At 44.5% G+C, this 17,807-nt stretch overlaps 1 pseudogene; it reads right to left on the minus strand.

Annotated features, from left to right (window-relative positions):
- Positions 1 to 620: 620 nt before the first annotated feature.
- The window catches only part of LOC139266998 (protein NLRC3-like), a 47,926-nt pseudogene continuing 30,739 nt past the window's right edge, over positions 621 to 17,807 (minus strand).

Here is a 17,807-nt window from a genome sequence, read left to right on the forward strand (position 1 = left end):
CCATTTCTCCCTCCCTCCCTCCCCGGTATTATTCCCCATTTCTCCCTCCCTCCCTCCCCGGTATTATTCCCCATTTCTCCCTCCCTCCCTCCCCGGTATTATTCCCCATTTCCCGCTCTCCCCCTCCCCAGTATTATTCCCCATTTCCCGCTCACTCCCTGGTATTATTCCCCATTTCCCGCTCCCTCCCTGGTATTATTCCCCATTTCTCCCTCCCTCCCCGGTATTATTCCCCATTTCTCCCTCCCTCCCTCCCCGGTATTATTCCCCATTTCTCCCTCCCTCCCCGGTATTGTTCCCCATTTCCCGCTCAATCCCCAGCACCATTTCCCGGAAGTGCGCTCTCTCCCTGTAATTAAAGAAAACAATGACACGCCCGCTCCGGTTACGATCCTGAAGCACACAACAATTCCCCCTCGTTAGCAGCAGTCACGGCTTAATTATTAACATTATTACTGATAATAAAGTACTATGTTTTTTTAATAACAATATTACTGATACTACTAATAATGTACAGTGTTAGAGATCCAATTACTATAAACACAATCTCACACAGTCTGCTACTTACAGCAGTTTCTGTATTTTACAGTTCGGGTCTCTCAGAGCCGCAGACAGTAGTTTCACTCCGGAATCTCCCAGTTTATTATTCTGCAGACAGAAAAAGAATGAGAAACACATTGAAAGAAAGAAAGATTTGCATTTGTATCGTGCCATTCGTGACCGAAAGAGCTTTACAGCCAATGAAGTACTTTTGGAGTGTAGTCCCTGTTGTAATGGTGGAAACATTGGGTGAAACTCCGGATGTGTTTCAAATTTTATCGCTCCCATATTACAGGAAACATGGAACCAATATCCGGAAATCAATGCAGACAGTTTACTGGCAAAAAATTAAACTCTGTATGGGTACTTTGAACTTTTGTTGATAATGTATAATGGAGGATATTGGATCGACCGCCAATTAGATATGGATTTTATGGGAATGGGGCGATTTTCCCCAAATTAAATGATAAAGCGACGATGCCCTGTACATTATACTCTCTATATTAATCTGTATAATATCTCAAGGTGTGTTATAGTGTCAAACGTCGCTAACTGCTGCTGCAAAATCCTTCCCCCAGGGCTTTATGTAACAAAGAGAGTTTATTCTGTCCCATTACAAGTTTGAAATGTCCCTGTAATCCTAATTTATATGGGAATCTCTAATTATAGACCCATTAAACTAGCTCCACATTGATTTCAGATTCAAGTATTGCTCTATTTTGAGGAATATCCTTGCTCCCGACAGGTCTTTGCACACAGGGGGCAGATTATCAGAAAAGTCAGTGTTCATCAGCGGTGATTTTACTGGGAACCCTGCACTATGTGTGAAAACCAGCCTGGTGAAAATTCCTCCCGGTTGTCTTGTGCGTGTCAGTATCCTGCGACATAACTGGACAATGGTGGAGCTTTGAAGTTTAAAACAACGACAGCATTCTTTATTTAATTAACAGCATTGGGAACAATTTGCAATAATTAGACATGAAGATATCGCTTTTACCTGATTTTCTAAATCCAAGACACTTTGCCCTCCATTTGATCAAACATCATATGACTTATTTTCCCTCGTGATTTGTTGTCAGTTTACAATTGATATGGCAACTTATTTTAGAATTTTAATTATTTTTATTTGCAATGGTGTTGAACATGATCATATATGTATTTTGTGCCGTCCATTGTCAATCCCTGTAACGGAACTTCCCACCATAATTTCCTTATCAAACTCTTTCAGTCGTTGATAAGTATTGTAACTTCACCACTTGCTCGCAAAGGCCCCATTCTCATTTTCCGCGACCTGTTGGTTCTTTGTAACGTGTTTATCACCGTATCCCTCTTTGGTTTAACTGGAAGGTTTTCCTTTGTAACGAATCATTATCATAACCAATGACTGTTCAACATCGGAAATAACAGCGGCAGAAATAAATAAAGTTACCTCAACTCCCGACATTTGTGCAGTACGGGTCCCAGCCGCTGGAGTCCTTCACACTGAATGGAGCAGTATTGTAGATCGAGGTGTTTTATTGTATCACAGAGTCCAATGACATGAGACAGGATCGCACAGTCAATCGGGGTCAGTCTCAATCCACGAAATGTAAGTGTTTGCACAGATCCCACTGTGGCCCGTGCCAGTGTTGTATTCTGAGACTCAAACAGGTAAACTAATGTGTTCAGGGACTTCCTTTTACCAGTTTCACTCTGTGTTCCCAATCTGTTCTTCAACCTTCTCCTTCACCCAGTCAGTCACTTGGCAGGTGGTTTGATGAAGAAATGGACCCAGAAACGCCTCCAGGGGCCGAGCGGAGTGTGGGGAGGAGAGACCAGCAACAAAACGGAGAAATATCTCAAATCGCCCATCTTCCTTGCTGTGGGCTTCACTGAGGGGTTTCCGGATGTCCCCGGGATCTGGGGTCAGGAATTGTGCGAGTGCGGCTACAAACTCTTGGATGGTGAGGTGTGGGAATGTGTACACCACGCTCTGGGCAGAATCATCTCTCTCCAAACGTTCCATCATGAACCCAGACAGGAACTGGGAAGGTTGCAGATTGTACTGGATCAAATCTCCATTTCGAAACACAATCTTCTTCCCGGAGCCTCCTGTGAAGGCTATCTCACCGAGCTTCAGTAACACATCACGGGGGCTTTCAATCTCTCGGCCAGAATGTTGTAAATGTAGAAGGAATACAGTTGGGTGATGGTCCTGGGAACTCGCTGCTGTTTCTTGTCTATTTGTGTAAAGAAGGGACCCAGTGCCAGACCAAGGATCCAGCAGTAGGAAGGGTTGTAACACATGGTGTACAGGATCTTGTTCTCCTCCACGTGTTTGAAAACAGCTGCAGCCACCGTCTGATCTTCAAAAAACTTGTTGAAATATTCCTTCCGTTCTTCACCAACAAATCCCAGGATTTCAGCCCAGACACTGATCTCAGCCTTTTCCAATAAATGTAATGCAGTGGGGCGGCTGGTCACTAGCACTGAACATCCTGGGAGCAGCTTGTGCTGTATTAAACTGTACACAATGTCAGACACTCCACACCGGTCTTCGGGATCTGTGCACATGTGCTGAGGTTCTGTATTTCTCCGATTGTCAGCAAAATCGATCCTGTCCTTGAATTCATCCAAACCATCGAATATAAACAGCAATCCCTCTGGGTTCTTCCAGAGCTTTCTCAGAATATTCCCAAAGGATACTGATCCAGTATCATTTCTCTCAGGTTTATTCTGCAGTTAATAGTGTTCAAATCCAGGAATTTAAAACTGAGAACAAATTGAAAGTGTTGGTATATTTTCCCAGTGGTCCAGTCATGAACAATCTTTTGTACCAATGCTGTTTTTCCAAACCAGGGGACTCCACTCACTGCTGCTGATCTCACAGATTTGGGTCGATGGAACAAAGCTTTCATTTTCAGAAGCACCCTGCCCCTCTGGGGAAAAACTGATCAGTTCGGATTTTTTCCAATTCTCGCCGGAGATGTTTCTCTCTCCAATCTTCATGGTCTCGGCCTCTTGCCAGCAGTTCATGTTCGAGATCGGACACTTATAGAACAGTAGAAATGAGCGTTAGCTCAGTGTATCGATCAACCAGCGGGAAAACCTTAACCTTCTCCTTTATTAGGATAGTGTTCACTCTCAGTGTTTCAGTTTGTGCCCGGAGTGTTTCCTTGTGTCTCTGTTGAACATCTTGAATTAGAACAGACAGAAAGTGGTTTTCAGTATTAGTTGTATTGTAAAAATACATCTTCTAAATACCATTATATTATTCAGTAAAATATATAAGAATTAATTCACAATTTCAACAGAGGTGGGTGTAGAAATTAAAACCCAGTTAATGAGAACCTCGCTTGAAGTGACCAATGGCCGAGAAAAGTTCCAAATCCTCACTGGATACTAATATTTACTGAAAATGGAGTTTTCTATGAAGGTGATAGTTTCCCTCTGATGGTCAATACTCTCCAGCCTGCCCTGTACTATCGACATCTCATTACAAATCCGCACAATACTGGTTGTACAATAGTAGAGGTTCTAGTGGATCAATCTTTGAAATAGTCAGTGGGGCTTAACTTCTGCAGAAATGGGAAAAATGGGATTGGATATCAGTGGGAATGGGATATAGTGTGAATGGTCAGAAGTCCCCCTCTTATTGTATCATCGCATCATGCAGCACAGGTGAGTTGGCCCGTCGTGCCTGTACTGGCTCTTTGAATGAGCAGTTGTGCTTAATCCTGCCCTCCCCACCCGGCTTTTTGTCTGCAACCCAGCCAGTTCCTCATCCTCATGTACTTGTCCAAATCCATTTTAAAATTATTTATGGAATGATCTTCCAGCATCTTTATAGGTTAGAGCTTTCCAGACACCGACAACTCAGTGAAAAAAACTCCTCGTCTCCCCCTCAGATCTTTTGAATCTATGACCTCCAGTTATTGATCCCCTCACCTGAGGCAATACGTTTCCTCTATCTACTTTATCAATACTTCTCACCATCTTGTAAACCTGCATTAGGTTACCACTTAATGTGCTCTGTTGCAAGGAGAGCAGAACTAACTTTCCCAGCCTCTCCACATAACTAAATTCCCTCATCCCTGGTAACCCCCAAATAAACCTTCTCGGTTCCCTTTCTAAGGTTTTACATCTTTCTTGAAGTGTGATGCCCGGAATTGTCTGCAATATTCCAGCTGAGGCTGAACCAGTGATTTATAAAGTTCCAGCATGATCTCTTTCTGGTTATATTCTATTCCTCTTAAACCCAATTAAATTAAAGCTTTTTATCCACCTTCTCAATCTGCTCTGCCACAATGAAGGATTGTGTATATGGATACCAAGGTCTCTCTGCTCATCTACACTTTCCAAAACCGTGCCATTTATAGTATACAGCCATTCCATATTAGTCCTCCCAAAGTGCATCAATTCACACTTCTCCACATTGAACTCCATCTGCCCTGCTTCTGCTCATTTCACTATCATGATTATGTCATCCTAAAGCCTATAACTATCATTATCATGATCTACTACTTTGCCATTTCGTTTCATCTGTAAACTTTATTATGCTGCTCCCTACACCAGAGTCCAGGTCATTTATAAAGATTAAAAAAGAGTAATCGATCCAAAACTGACATTTGGGATACACCACTGCAAACTACCTCCTGGTCTGAAAAAACATCCACCTACCAACAAATCTTGCTTCCTGTCCCGGATTCAATTTTGCAAACATACCACCGCTTTCCCCTTAATTCCTTAGGCTTCCATCTTCTTACCAAGCCGACTGTGTGGTACTTTGTCAAATGCCTTCTTAAAGCCCATATATAAAACATACACTGCACTACCTTGATCAACATTCGGAGATCTCAAAGCATTTAATATACTTAGTCAGTCACGATTTGCCTTTAGCAAATCCATGCAGGCTCTCCACTTTCTTCAATAGTGGTATAACATTAGCCACCATCTAATACTGCGACATTACTCCTGTATCCAATGAGGATTGAACGATTGTGACCAATGAGGATTGAACGATTGTGACCAATGAGGATTGAACGATTGTGACCAATGCATCTTTCAGCAATCTAGGATGCATTCCACCTGGAGCAGGTGCAAGTTAACTGGAGTATTGTGTGTAATAACAGAGGGGCAGGCAATATAAACTAAACGGTACAATCTTAGATCTGGGGTTGTATGTACACAGATCTTTGTTCGAGATGTTGAGAAAGCAGTTAAAAAAGGATATGGGATCGTTGGCGTTATTAATAGAGGAACAGAGTTATGATAAACCTTTATAAAACACTGATTAGGCCTCAGCTGATTCGGAGCACCACACTTTAGGAAATATGTCTCGGTGCTGAAGAGATTTACTAGAATGGGGTTAGGGATTAAGAGATAGTACTGTTATCCTTCGAGCAGAGAAGCTTAAGAGGAGATTTGGGAGGTATTCAAAATAATGAGCACTTTTTATAGAAACATAAAAAATAGGTGCAGGAGTGGGCCATTCAGCCCTTCGAGCCTGCACCACCATTCAATAAGATCATGGCTGATCATTCACCTCAGTACCCCTTTCCTGCTTTCTCTCCATAACCCTTGATCCCTTCAGCCATAAGGGCCATCTCCAACTCCCTCTTGAATATATCTAACGAACTGGCATCAACAACTCTCTGCGGAAGAGAATTCCACAGGTTAACAACTCTCTGAGTGAAGAAGTTTCTCCTCATCTCAGTCCTAAATGGCCTACCCCTTATCCTTAGATTCTGACCTGCTTCTGGACTCCCCCAGTATCGGGAACATTCTTCCCGCATCTAACCTGTTCAGCCCCATCAGAATTTTATGTTTCTATGAGATCCCCTCTCATTCTTATAAACTCCAGTGAATACAGCCCCAGTCGATCTAGTCTCTCCACATATGTCATTCCTGCGATCCTGGGAATCAGTCTGGTGAACCTTCGCTGCACTCCCTCAATAGCAAGAACGTCCTTCCTCAGATTAGGAGACCAAAACTGAACACAATATTCCAGGTGAGACCTCACCAAGGCCCTGTACAGCTGCAGCAAGACCTCCCTGCTCCCATATTCAAATCCCCTAGCTATGAAGGCCAACATACCATTTGCCTTCTTCACTGCCTGCTGTACCTGCATGCCAACCTTCAATGACTGATGTACCGTGACACCCAGGTCTCATTGCACCTCCCTTTTTCGAGTCTGCCGCCATTCAGATAATATTCTGCCTTCGTGCTTTTGCCCCCAAAATGGATAACCTCACATTTATCCACATTATACTGCATCTGCCATGTATTTGCCCACTCACCTAATCTGTCCAAGTCATCCTGCAGCCTCTTAGCATCCTCCTCAGAGCTCACACCACCACCCAGTTTAGTGTCATCTGCAAACTTGGAGATATTACACTCTATTCCTTCATCCAAATCATTAATGTATATTGTAAAGAGCTGGGGTCCCAGCACTGAGCTCTGCGGCACCTCACTAGTAACTGCCGGCCATTCTGAAAAGGACCTGTTTATCCCGACTCTCTGCTTCCTGTCTGCCAACCAGTTCTCGATCCACGCCAGTACATTACCCCCAATACCATGCGCTTTGATTTTGTACACCAATATCTTGTGCGGGACCTTGTCAAAAGTCTTTTGAAAGTCCAAATACACCACATCCACTGGTTCTCCCTTGTCCACTCTACTAGTTACATCCTCAAAAAATTCCAGAAGATTCATCAAGCATGATTTCCCTTTCATAAATCCATGCTGACTCGGTCCGATCCTGTCACTGCTTTCCAAATGGGCTGCTATTTCATCCTTAATGATTGATTCCAACATTCCAACATTTTCCCCACTACTGATGTCAGGCTAACCGGTCTATAATTACCCGCTTTCTCTCTCCTTCCTTTTTTAAAACGTGGCGTTACATCAGTCCATAGGAACTAATCCAGAGTCGATAGATTGATGGAAAATGATCACCAATGCATCCACTATTTCTAGGGCCACTTCCTTAAGTACTCTGGGATGCAGACTATCAGGACCCAGGGATTTATCGGCCTTTAATCCCATCAATTTCCCGAACACAATTTCCCGCCTAATAAGGATATCTTACAGTTCCTCATTCCCACTAGACCCACTGTCCCCTAGTACATTCGGAAGGTTATTTGTATCTTCCTTTGTGAAGACAGAACCGAAGTATTGGTTCAATTGGTCTGCCATTTCTTTGTTCCCCATTATAAATTCACCTGAATCCAACTGCAAGGGACCTACATTTGTCTTTTACTAATCTTTTTCTCGTCACATATTTCTAGAAACTTTTGCAGTCAGTTTTTATGTTCCCTGCAAGGTTCCTCTCATACTCTATTTTCCCCTTCTTAATTAAACCCTCAGTCCTCCTCTGTTGAATTCTAAATTTCTCCCAGTCCTCAGGTTTGTTGCTTTTTCTAGCCAATTTATATGCCTCTTCCTTGGTTTTAACACTATCCTTAATTTCCCTTGTTAGCCACGGTTGAGCCACCTTCCCAGTTTTATTTTTACTCCAGATAGGGATGTACAATTGCTGAAGTTCATCCATGTGATCTTTAAATGTTTGCCATTGCCTATCCACCGTTAAAGGTAAGTATCATTCGCCAGTCTATTCCAGCCAATTCACGCCTCATACCATCGAAGTTACCTTTCCTTAAGTTCAGGACCCTAGTCTCTGAATTAACTGTGTCACTCTCCATCTTAATAAAGAATTCTATCATATTATGGTCACTCTTCCCCAAGGAGCCTCGCACAACAAGATTACTAATTAGTCCTTTCTTGTTATACATCACCCAGTCCAGGATGGCCAGCTCTCCAGTTGGTTCCTTGACATATTGGTCGAGTAAACCATCCCTAATACACTCCAGGAAATCCTCCTCCACCGTACTGCTACCAGTTTGGTTAGTCCAATCTATATGTAGATTAAAGTCGCCCATGATAACTGCTGTACCTTTATTGCACGCATCCCCAATTTCTTGTTTGATGCTGTCCCCAACCTCACTACTACTGTTTGGTGGTCTGTACACAACTCCCACCAGCGTTTTCTGCCGTTTGGTATTCCGCAGCTCCACCCATACCGATTCCACATCATCCAGGCTAATGTCCTTCCTTACTATTGCATAATAGAATAAATAAGGATAAACAGTTTGCAGTGGAAGAAGGGTCGGTAAACATAGGACACAGATTGAAAGTGATTGGCCAAAGAACCAGAGGCGACATGAGGAAACAGTGTGTTACACAGCAAGATATGGTGGTCTGGAAAGCCCTGCCTGAAATGGTGGTGGCAGCAGATCCATCATTAACTATCAAAAGGGAATTATATAAATACTTGAAGGAACGATAACAGGGCCTTGGGAAAGAGTAGGGGACTGGGACTGATTGGAAATTTCTGACAAAGAGCTGGTAGAGGCGGGAGGGGCCGAATGGCCTTCTTCAATGAAAAGTTCCACTTTTATTGTATCGGGCATTAGGCTGTTTATCTGGGGTTATTGTGTGCACTGGGAGAGGGACAGACTGTGAATGGTCAGGATACCTCTGTTACTGTATCAGACCGTGGGCAGGATATCTGGGGTATTGTGTGCACTTCTAATCAGCTGACCACAGGAAAACTGTTTTTGCAACATTGAAGTTATGAAGGAGAATCAGAAATAGTGTGTGTGCCAGGAATTACGACAGAGGAAAGGGTGTGAGAGTTGGATTTATAATGTTGCGGGATGAGGCAAAAGATAGTGAAATATTGATCCATATTTTGAACAAAGTTCATAAAAGTAATGCTGGAAACAAAACTCGCAAATAACACAATTATTTAATAACAGATCAGCTGAGATTGTGAAGTGAGGATTGAGAATGAAGTCAGGGTGATATTTTTCACCCGGAGGGTAATAGAGCGGGAGATTAGTTACCAGGGAAGGACACCAAAGGGGCAGTGTAAGTGGGTCCAGAGATAATTGATGTGTTTTTGTGGATACACTGGGAGGAGGGGTAGGTGGTTCATCTCTATGACAGGGACAGCCTTCTCCAGTTAGATTGAGTTTCAGTATATTGAAATAGTTTTCAGTTGTTGTCCACATAAATTATTGTGTTTTGTAGCGGTCCTATCCAATCTGAAATAGAACTATTGCCCACTTCACCAAGTATAATGTTAGAGCAGAAATTATTCAGTTTATTTGAGCTGTTCCATCAATAATTACATTCTCTTGTTTAACTTTGATCTGAGTTTTTTATACTGCAGGGCTGGATATTAGAGAAAATGTGTTTCCATTAGTCAGTAATTGTCCACATGCCCGACACAAGACTCCCAAAGCAAACGCTCCATTCGGAATTTCTACACGGCAGACGAGCCCCAGTTGGGCAAAGGAAACGTTTCATGGACACCCTCAAAGCCTCCTTGATAAAGTGCAACATCCCCACCGACACCTGGGAATCTCTGGCCAAAGACTACCCTCAATGGAGGACGAGCATCCGGGAGGGTGCTGAGTACCACGAGAGCATTCAGAAAACAAGCGCAGGCAACGGAAGGAGCGTGCAGCAAACCAAACTCCCCACCCACATTTTCCTTCAATGACTGTCTGTCCCTTCTTTGACAGAGACTGCAATTCCCGGTATTGGACTGTACATTCACCTGAGAACTAACTTTTAGAGTGGAAGCAAGTCTTCTCAATTTCGAGGGGCAGCCGGTGATGAATTGTGACTAAATGGATGCTGGAGTAGGTTTCAGGGGCCGTACGGCCTACTCCTGCTCCTATTTCTTATGTTCTTATAACATTATACTGTGTAGAAATATTAAAGGACTATTCTTTGAGTTAACAGGTTCCTCGGTACATAGTTTAACTGTTTCACTGCCAGTGCAAAATGGGCCAAAAACCTCCTAGTCAACCTGAACAATGGAGCAGACATTCCGGCCTCCCGCGTCCATAAAGAGTGTGTATGGAACCGGGAAGTCATCGCAAAAGGCGGTATTCAGCCGCACAATGCACATGCACGGAAAACTGGCTTTTCCGATCTGTCAAGCTGAAGCTTGACAGATCTTCCATACCTCGGCAACCAGGACATTTGCATGGGTAGGATTGTGGGATTTACCCATAAATTACCCAGAAAATGTCCTCAAAAGTCTTGCACCTGATAAAAGCAGACATATGGCCTACTTTCACAGGCGTAAGTGGGTGACCACCAGACATAGTATGTGTGCTAGGCAGGTAGTGCCGGAGTCCCCCTGTGAGTCCACCTCGCTTTCAAACTGATATTCACTTCTGAGTATCAGTAAGGATGATGGTGCCTCTGGGGAGTGCAGTCGGAGCCAATTCCAAGGCACAACGGGTGGCCATATGGGTAGAGTTGAAAAAAAAGGGGCGATCACATTGCTGGGCATGTATTATAAACCCCCAAACAGTGGGTGGTAGATAGAGGAACAAATATGTAGGCAAATTGCTGTGGAGTCTAAAAACAATAGGGTAGTAATAGTAGGGGATTTTACCTATCTAAATATTGATTGGGACAAATTTAGTGTGAAGGCATTCAAGAGAACTTTTTTAGTCAGTATGTAGCAAGCCCAACACGAGAGGGGGCGGTCTTGGATTTAGTTTTGGGGAATGAAGCTGGGCAGGTTGAAGGGGTATTAGTGGGGGAGCACTTGGGTGCCAGTGACCATAATTCAGTCAGATTCAAGTTGGTTATTGATAAGGACAAGACTAGGCCTAGAATAAAAGTTCCGAATTGGGGAAGCGCTAATTTTGCTAAGTTAAGGAGTGATTTGGCCACAGTGGACTGGAAACCGCTACTTGTGGGTAAATCAGTGTCAGAACAGTGGGAGGCATTCAAGGAGGAGATCTGGAAGGCTCAGGCGGAACATGTGCCCTTCAAGAAAAAGGCTGTGAGAAATAATTCAAGGGACTTACAGGGGAGGATTAAGAAAAAAAGGGACGCTTATGTCATACACCAACGGTGAAATACTTTAGAATCTTTAGAGGAGGAAAGAAAGTTAAGAGGCAAAATTAAAAAGGATATTAGGAATGCTAAGAGAGAGCACGAGAAATTCCTGGCCAGTAAAATTAAGGAAAACCCTAAGATGTTCTAGAAATATATTAAGAGTAAGCGGGTAACTGAAGAAAGGGTCGGGCCTATGAGAGACCATGAGGGTAATCTTTGCGTGAAGGCGGAAGATGTTGGTAGGGTTCTTAATGAATACTTTGCATCAGTTTTCACAAAGGAAAGGGGTAATGCAGACACTGCTATCGAGGAGCAATGTGATATTCTGGATAAAATAAATATAGTGACAGGGGAAGTATTAAGGGGTTTAGCAGCTTTGAAAGTAGATAAGTCCCCAGGTCCGGATGAAATGCATCCCAGGCTATTGAGCGAAGTAAATGAGGAAATAGCTTGAACATCATTTTCCAGTCCTCTTTGCATCTGGGCATGGTGCAGGAGGATGGAAAACTGCAAATGTAGTGCCCTTGTTTAAGAAGGGAGAAAGGGATAGGCCGAGTAATTACAAGCCTGTCAGCCTAACCTCACTGCTAGGAAAATTATTGGAAAAAATCCTAAAAGACAGCATAAATCTGCATTTGAAAAGGCAAGGATTAATTAGGGAGAGTCAGCACGGATTTGTTAAGGGAAGACCGTGTTTGACTAGAAACATAGAAACATAGAAAATAGGTGCAGGAGTAGGCCATTCGGCCCTTCGAGCCTGCACCGCCATTCAATGAGTTCATGGCTGAACATGCAACTTCAGTACCCCATTCCTGCTTTCTCGCCATACCCCTTGATTCCCCCTAGTAGTAAGGACTACATCTAACTCCTTTTTGAATATATTTAGTGAATAAGCCTCCATAACTTTCTGTGGCAGAGAATTCCACAGGTTCACCACTCTCTGGGTGAAGAACTTTCTCCTCATCTCAGTCCTAAATGGCTTACCCCTTATCCTTAGACTGTGACCCCTGGTTCTGGACTTCCCCAACATTGCGAACATTCTTTCTGCATCTAACCTGTCTAAACCCGTCAGAATTTTAAATGTTTCTATGAGGTCCCCTCTCATTCTTCTGAACTCCAGTGAATACAAGCCCAGTTGATCCAGTCTTTCTTGATAGGTCAGTCCCCCCATCCCGGGAATCAGTCTGGTGAACCTTCGCTGCACTCCCTCAATAGCAAGAATGTCCTTCCTCAAGTTAGGAGACCAAAACTGTACACAATACTCCAGGTGTGGCCTCACCAAGGCTCTGTACAACTGTAGCAATACCTCCCTGCTCCTGTACTCAACTCCCCTCGCTATGAAGACCAACATGCCATTTGCTTTCTTAACCGCCTGCTGTACCTGCATGCCAACCTTCAATGACTGATGTACCATGACACCCAGGTCTCGTTGCATCTCCCCTTTTCCTAATCTGTCACCATTCAGATAATAGTCTGTCTCTCTGTTTTTACCACCAAAGTGGATAACCTCACATTTATCCACATTATACTTCATCTGCCATGCATTTGCCCACTCACCTAACCTATTCAAGTCATTCTGCAGCCTCATAGCATCCTCCTCGCAGCTCACACTGCCACCCAACTTCGTGTCATCTGCAAATTTGAAGATACTACATTTAATCCCCTCGTCCAAATCATTAATGTACAATGTAAACAGCTGGGGCCCCAGCACAGAACCTTGCGGTACCCCACTACTCACTGCTTGCCATTCTGAAAAGTACCCATTTACTCCTACTCTTTGCTTCCTGTCTGACAACCAGTTCTCAATCCATGTCAGCACACGACCCCCAATCCCATGTGCTTTAACTTTGCACATTAATCTCTTGTGTGGGACCTTGTCGAAAGCCTTCTGAAAGTCCAAATATACCACATCAACTGGTTCTCCCTTGTCCACTCTATTGGAAATATCCTCAAAAAATTCCAGAAGATTTGTCAAGCATGATTTCCCTTTCACAAATCCATGCTGACTTGGACCTATCATGTCACCTCTTTCCAAATGCTTTCCTATGACATCCTTAATAATTGATTCCATCATTTTACCCACTACTGATGTCAGGCTGACCGGTCTATAATTCCCTGTTTTCTCTCTCCCTCCTTTTTTAAAAAGTGGGGTTACATTGGCTACCCTCCACTCCATAGGAACTGATCCAGAGTCTATGGAATGTTGGAAAATGACTGTCAATGCATCCGCTATTTCCAAGGCCACCTCCTTAAGTACTCTGGGATGCAGTCCATCAGGCCCTGGGGATTTATCGGCCTTCAATCCCATCAATTTCCCCAACACAATTTCCCGACTAATAAGGATTTCCCTCAGTTCCACCTTCTTACTAGACCCTCTGACCCCTTTTATATCCGGAAGGTTGTTTGTGTCCTCCTTAGTGAATACCGAACCAAAGTACTTATTCAATTGGTCTGCCATTTCTTTGTTCCCCATTATGACTTCCCCTGATTCTGACTGCAGGGGACTTACATTTCTCTTTACATATCTATAGAAAATTTTGCAGTCGTCTTAATGTTCCCTGCAAGCTTCCTCTCGTACTCTATTTTCCCTGCCCTAATCAAACCCTTTGTCCTCCTCTGCTGAGTTCTAAATTTCTCCCAGTCCCCGGGTTCGCTGCTATTTCTGGCCAATTTGTATGCCACTTCCTTGGCTTTAATACTATCCCTGATTTCCCTAGATAGCCACGGTTGAGCCACCTTCCCTTTTTTATTTTTACGCCAGACAGGGATGTACAATTGTTGTAGTTCATCCATGCGGTCTCTAAATGTCTGCCATTGCCCATCCACAGTCAAACCTTTAAGTATCATTCGCCAATCTATCCTAGCCAATTCACGCCTCATACCTTCAAAGTTACCCTTCTTTAAGTTCTGGACCATGGTCTCTGAATTAACTGTTTTATTCTCCATCCTAATGTAGAATTCCACCATATTATGGTCACTCTGCCCCAAGGGGCCTCGCACAACGAGATTACTAATTAATCCTCTCTCATTACACAGCACCCAGTCTAAGATGGCCTCCCCCCTAGTTGGTTCCTCGACATATTGGTCTAAAAAACCATCCCTTATGCACTCCAGGAAATCCTCCTCCACCGTATTGCTTCCAGTTTGGTTAGCCAAATCTATATGCATATTAAAGTCACCCATGATAACTGCTGCACCTTTATTGCATGCACCCCTAATTTCCTGTTTGATGCCCTCCCCAACATCACTACTACTGTTTGGAGGTCTGTACACAACTCCCACTAACGTTTTTTGCCCTTTGGTGTTCTGCAGCTCTACCTATATAGATTCCACATCATCCAAGCTAATGTCCTTCCTAACTATTGCATTAATCTCCTCTTTAACCAGCAATGCTACCCCACTTCCTTTTCCTTTTATTCTATCCTTCCTGAATGTTGAATACCCATGGATGTTGAGTTCCCAGTCCTGATCATCCTGGAGCCACGTCTCTGTAATCCCAATCACATCATATCTGTTAACATCTATTTGCACAGTTAATTCATCCACCTTATTACGGATACTCCTTGCATTAAGACACAAAGCCTTCAGGCTTGTTTTTTTAACACCCTCTGTCCTTTTAGAATTATGATGTCGTGTGGCCCTTTTTGTTTCTTGCCTTTGTTTACTCGGCCTTCCACTATTGCTTTTTACCTTTCTCCATCTGTTTCTGACTCCATATTACTTCGCCCTGCCTCGCTGCATAGGTTCCCATCCCCCTGCCATATTAGTTTAAACACTCCCGAACTGCATTAGCAAATGTTACCCCGAGGACATCAGTTCCAGTCCTGCCCAAGTGCAGACCGTCCCTTTTGTACAGGTCGCACTTCCCCCAGAACTGGTTCCAATGTCCCAGAAATTTGAATCCCTCCCTCTTGCACCACTGCTCAAGCCACGTATTTATTCTAACTATCCTGCTCCCTCTACTCTGATTAGCACGTGGCACTGGTAGCAATCCAGAGATTACTACCTTTGAGGTCCTACTTTTTAATTTAACTCCTTGCTCCCTAAATTCAGCTTGCAGGACCTCTTCCCACTTCTGACCTATATCGTTGGTACCTACATGTACCACGACAACTGGCTGTTCACCCTCCCTCTCCAGAATGCTCTGCAGCTGCTCCGAGACATCCTTGACCCTTGCACCAGGGAGGCAACATACCATCCTGGAGTCTCGGTTGCGGCCGCAGAAACTCCTATCTATTCCCCTTACAATTGAATCCCCTATCACTATAGCTCTCCCACTCTTTTTCCCACCCTTCTGTGCAGCAGAGCCAGCCACGGTGCCATGAACTTGGCTACTCCTGCCCTCCCCTGATGAGTCATCCTCCTCCAAAGCGGTGTATCTGTTTTGCAGGGGGATGACCACAGGGGACCCCTGCACTACCTTCCTTGCACTGCTCTTCCTGCTGGTCTTCCATTCCCTAGCTGGCTGTGGACTCTTCACCTACGGTAAGACCAACTTGCTACATGTGCTACTCACATAATTCTCAGCATCGTGGATGCTCCAGAGTAAATCCACCCTCAGCTCCAACTCCGCAACGCGGTCTGTCAGGAGCTGGAGGCGGATACACTTCACGCACACGTAGTCGTCAGGGACACCGGAAGTGTCCTTGAGTTACCACATGGTACAGGAAGAGCATAACCCGTGACCGAGCTCTCCTGTCATGACTTAACCCTTAGATTCAGTTAAATTGGCAACAACAATGCTAAAGTTTACTCACTGTTATAGAAGCGGAAAAAGAAAAGCTACTTACCAATCAACAGCCAATCATTTACCCCCTTGGCTGTGACGTCACCTTTGTTTCTTTCTACTTCTTTTTTGCCCTCTCCCTGTAGCTGCACAAGCACGCCTTTTGTAGGCCTCTCACCGATCCCCGGACTCACGTCTCTCCACGCACCTCCCGACGCCTCTCGCGGCCTTTTGTAGGCCTCTCGCTGACCCCGGACTCACGTCTCTCCACGCACCTCCCGACGCCTCTCGCGGCCTTTTGTAGGCCTCTCGCTGACCCCGGACTCAGGTCTCTCCACGCACCTCCCGACGCCTCTCGCGGCCTTTTGTAGGCCTCTCGCTGACCCCGGACTCAGGTCTCTCCACGCACCTCCCGACGCCTCTCGCGGCCTTTTGTAGGCCTCTCGCTGACCCCGGACTCACGTCTCTCCACGCACCTCCCGACGCCTCTCGCGGCCTTTTGTAGGCCTCGCGCTGACCCCGGACTCACGTCTCTCCACGCACCTCCCGACGCCTCTCGCGGCCTTTTGTAGGCCTCTCGCTGACCCCGGACTCACGTCTCTCCACGCACCTCCCGACGCCTCTCTCGAACCTGATTGAATTTTTTGAGGAGGTAACCAGGAGGGTCGATGAGGGTAGTGCGTACGATGTAGTATAAATGGACTTTAGCAAAGCTTTTGATAAGGTTCCACATGGTAGACTGGTCATGAAGGTTAAAGCCCATGGCATACAGGGCAAAGTGGCAAGTTGGATCCAAAATTGGCTTGGAGGTAGGAAGAAAAGGGTAATGATTGATGGATGTTATTGTGACTGGAAGGATGTTTCTAGTGGGGTTCCACAGGGCTCAGTACTGGGTCCCTTGCTTTTTGTGCTATATATATCAATGATTTAGATTTGAATATAGGGAGTATGATTAAAAAGTTTGCAGATGACACTAAAATTGACTATGTGGTTGATAATGAAGAGGAAAGTCATGGGCTGCAGGAGGATATCAATCTACTGGTCAGGTGGGTAGAGCAGTAGCAAATGGAATTTAATTCAGAGAAGTGTGAGGTGATGCACTTTTGGAGGGCTAATAAGGAAAGGGTATACACATTAAGCAGTAGACCACATAATAGTGTAAATAAACAAAGGGACCTTGGAGTGCTTGTCCACAGATCCCTGAAAGTAGCAGGCCAGGTGGATAAGGTGGTTAATAAGGCATACAGAATGTTTGCCTTTATTGGCCGAGGCATAGAATATAAGAGCAGGGATGTTATGCTTAAATTGTATCATACTCTGACTGGAGTACTGCATGCAGTTCTGGTCACCGTATTATAGGAAGGACGTGATTGCACTAGAGAGGGTGCAGAGGAGATTTACTAGGATGCTGCCTGGAATGGAAAATCTTAGTTATGAGGACAGATTGGATAGGCTGGGTTTGTTTTCATTGGAACAGAGGAGGTTGAGAGGTGTACAAAATATTGAGGAGCCTGGACATAGTGGATAGTAAGGGTCTATTTCCATTGGTGGAGGGGTCTATTACGAGGGGGCATAGTTTTAAGGTGGTTGGTGGAAGGTTTAGAGGGTATTTGAGGGGGGGGGCTTCTTTACG

Source organism: Pristiophorus japonicus, chromosome 7, assembly GCF_044704955.1.
Source record: "Pristiophorus japonicus isolate sPriJap1 chromosome 7, sPriJap1.hap1, whole genome shotgun sequence".
Taxonomy (NCBI): Eukaryota; Metazoa; Chordata; class Chondrichthyes; family Pristiophoridae; genus Pristiophorus; species Pristiophorus japonicus.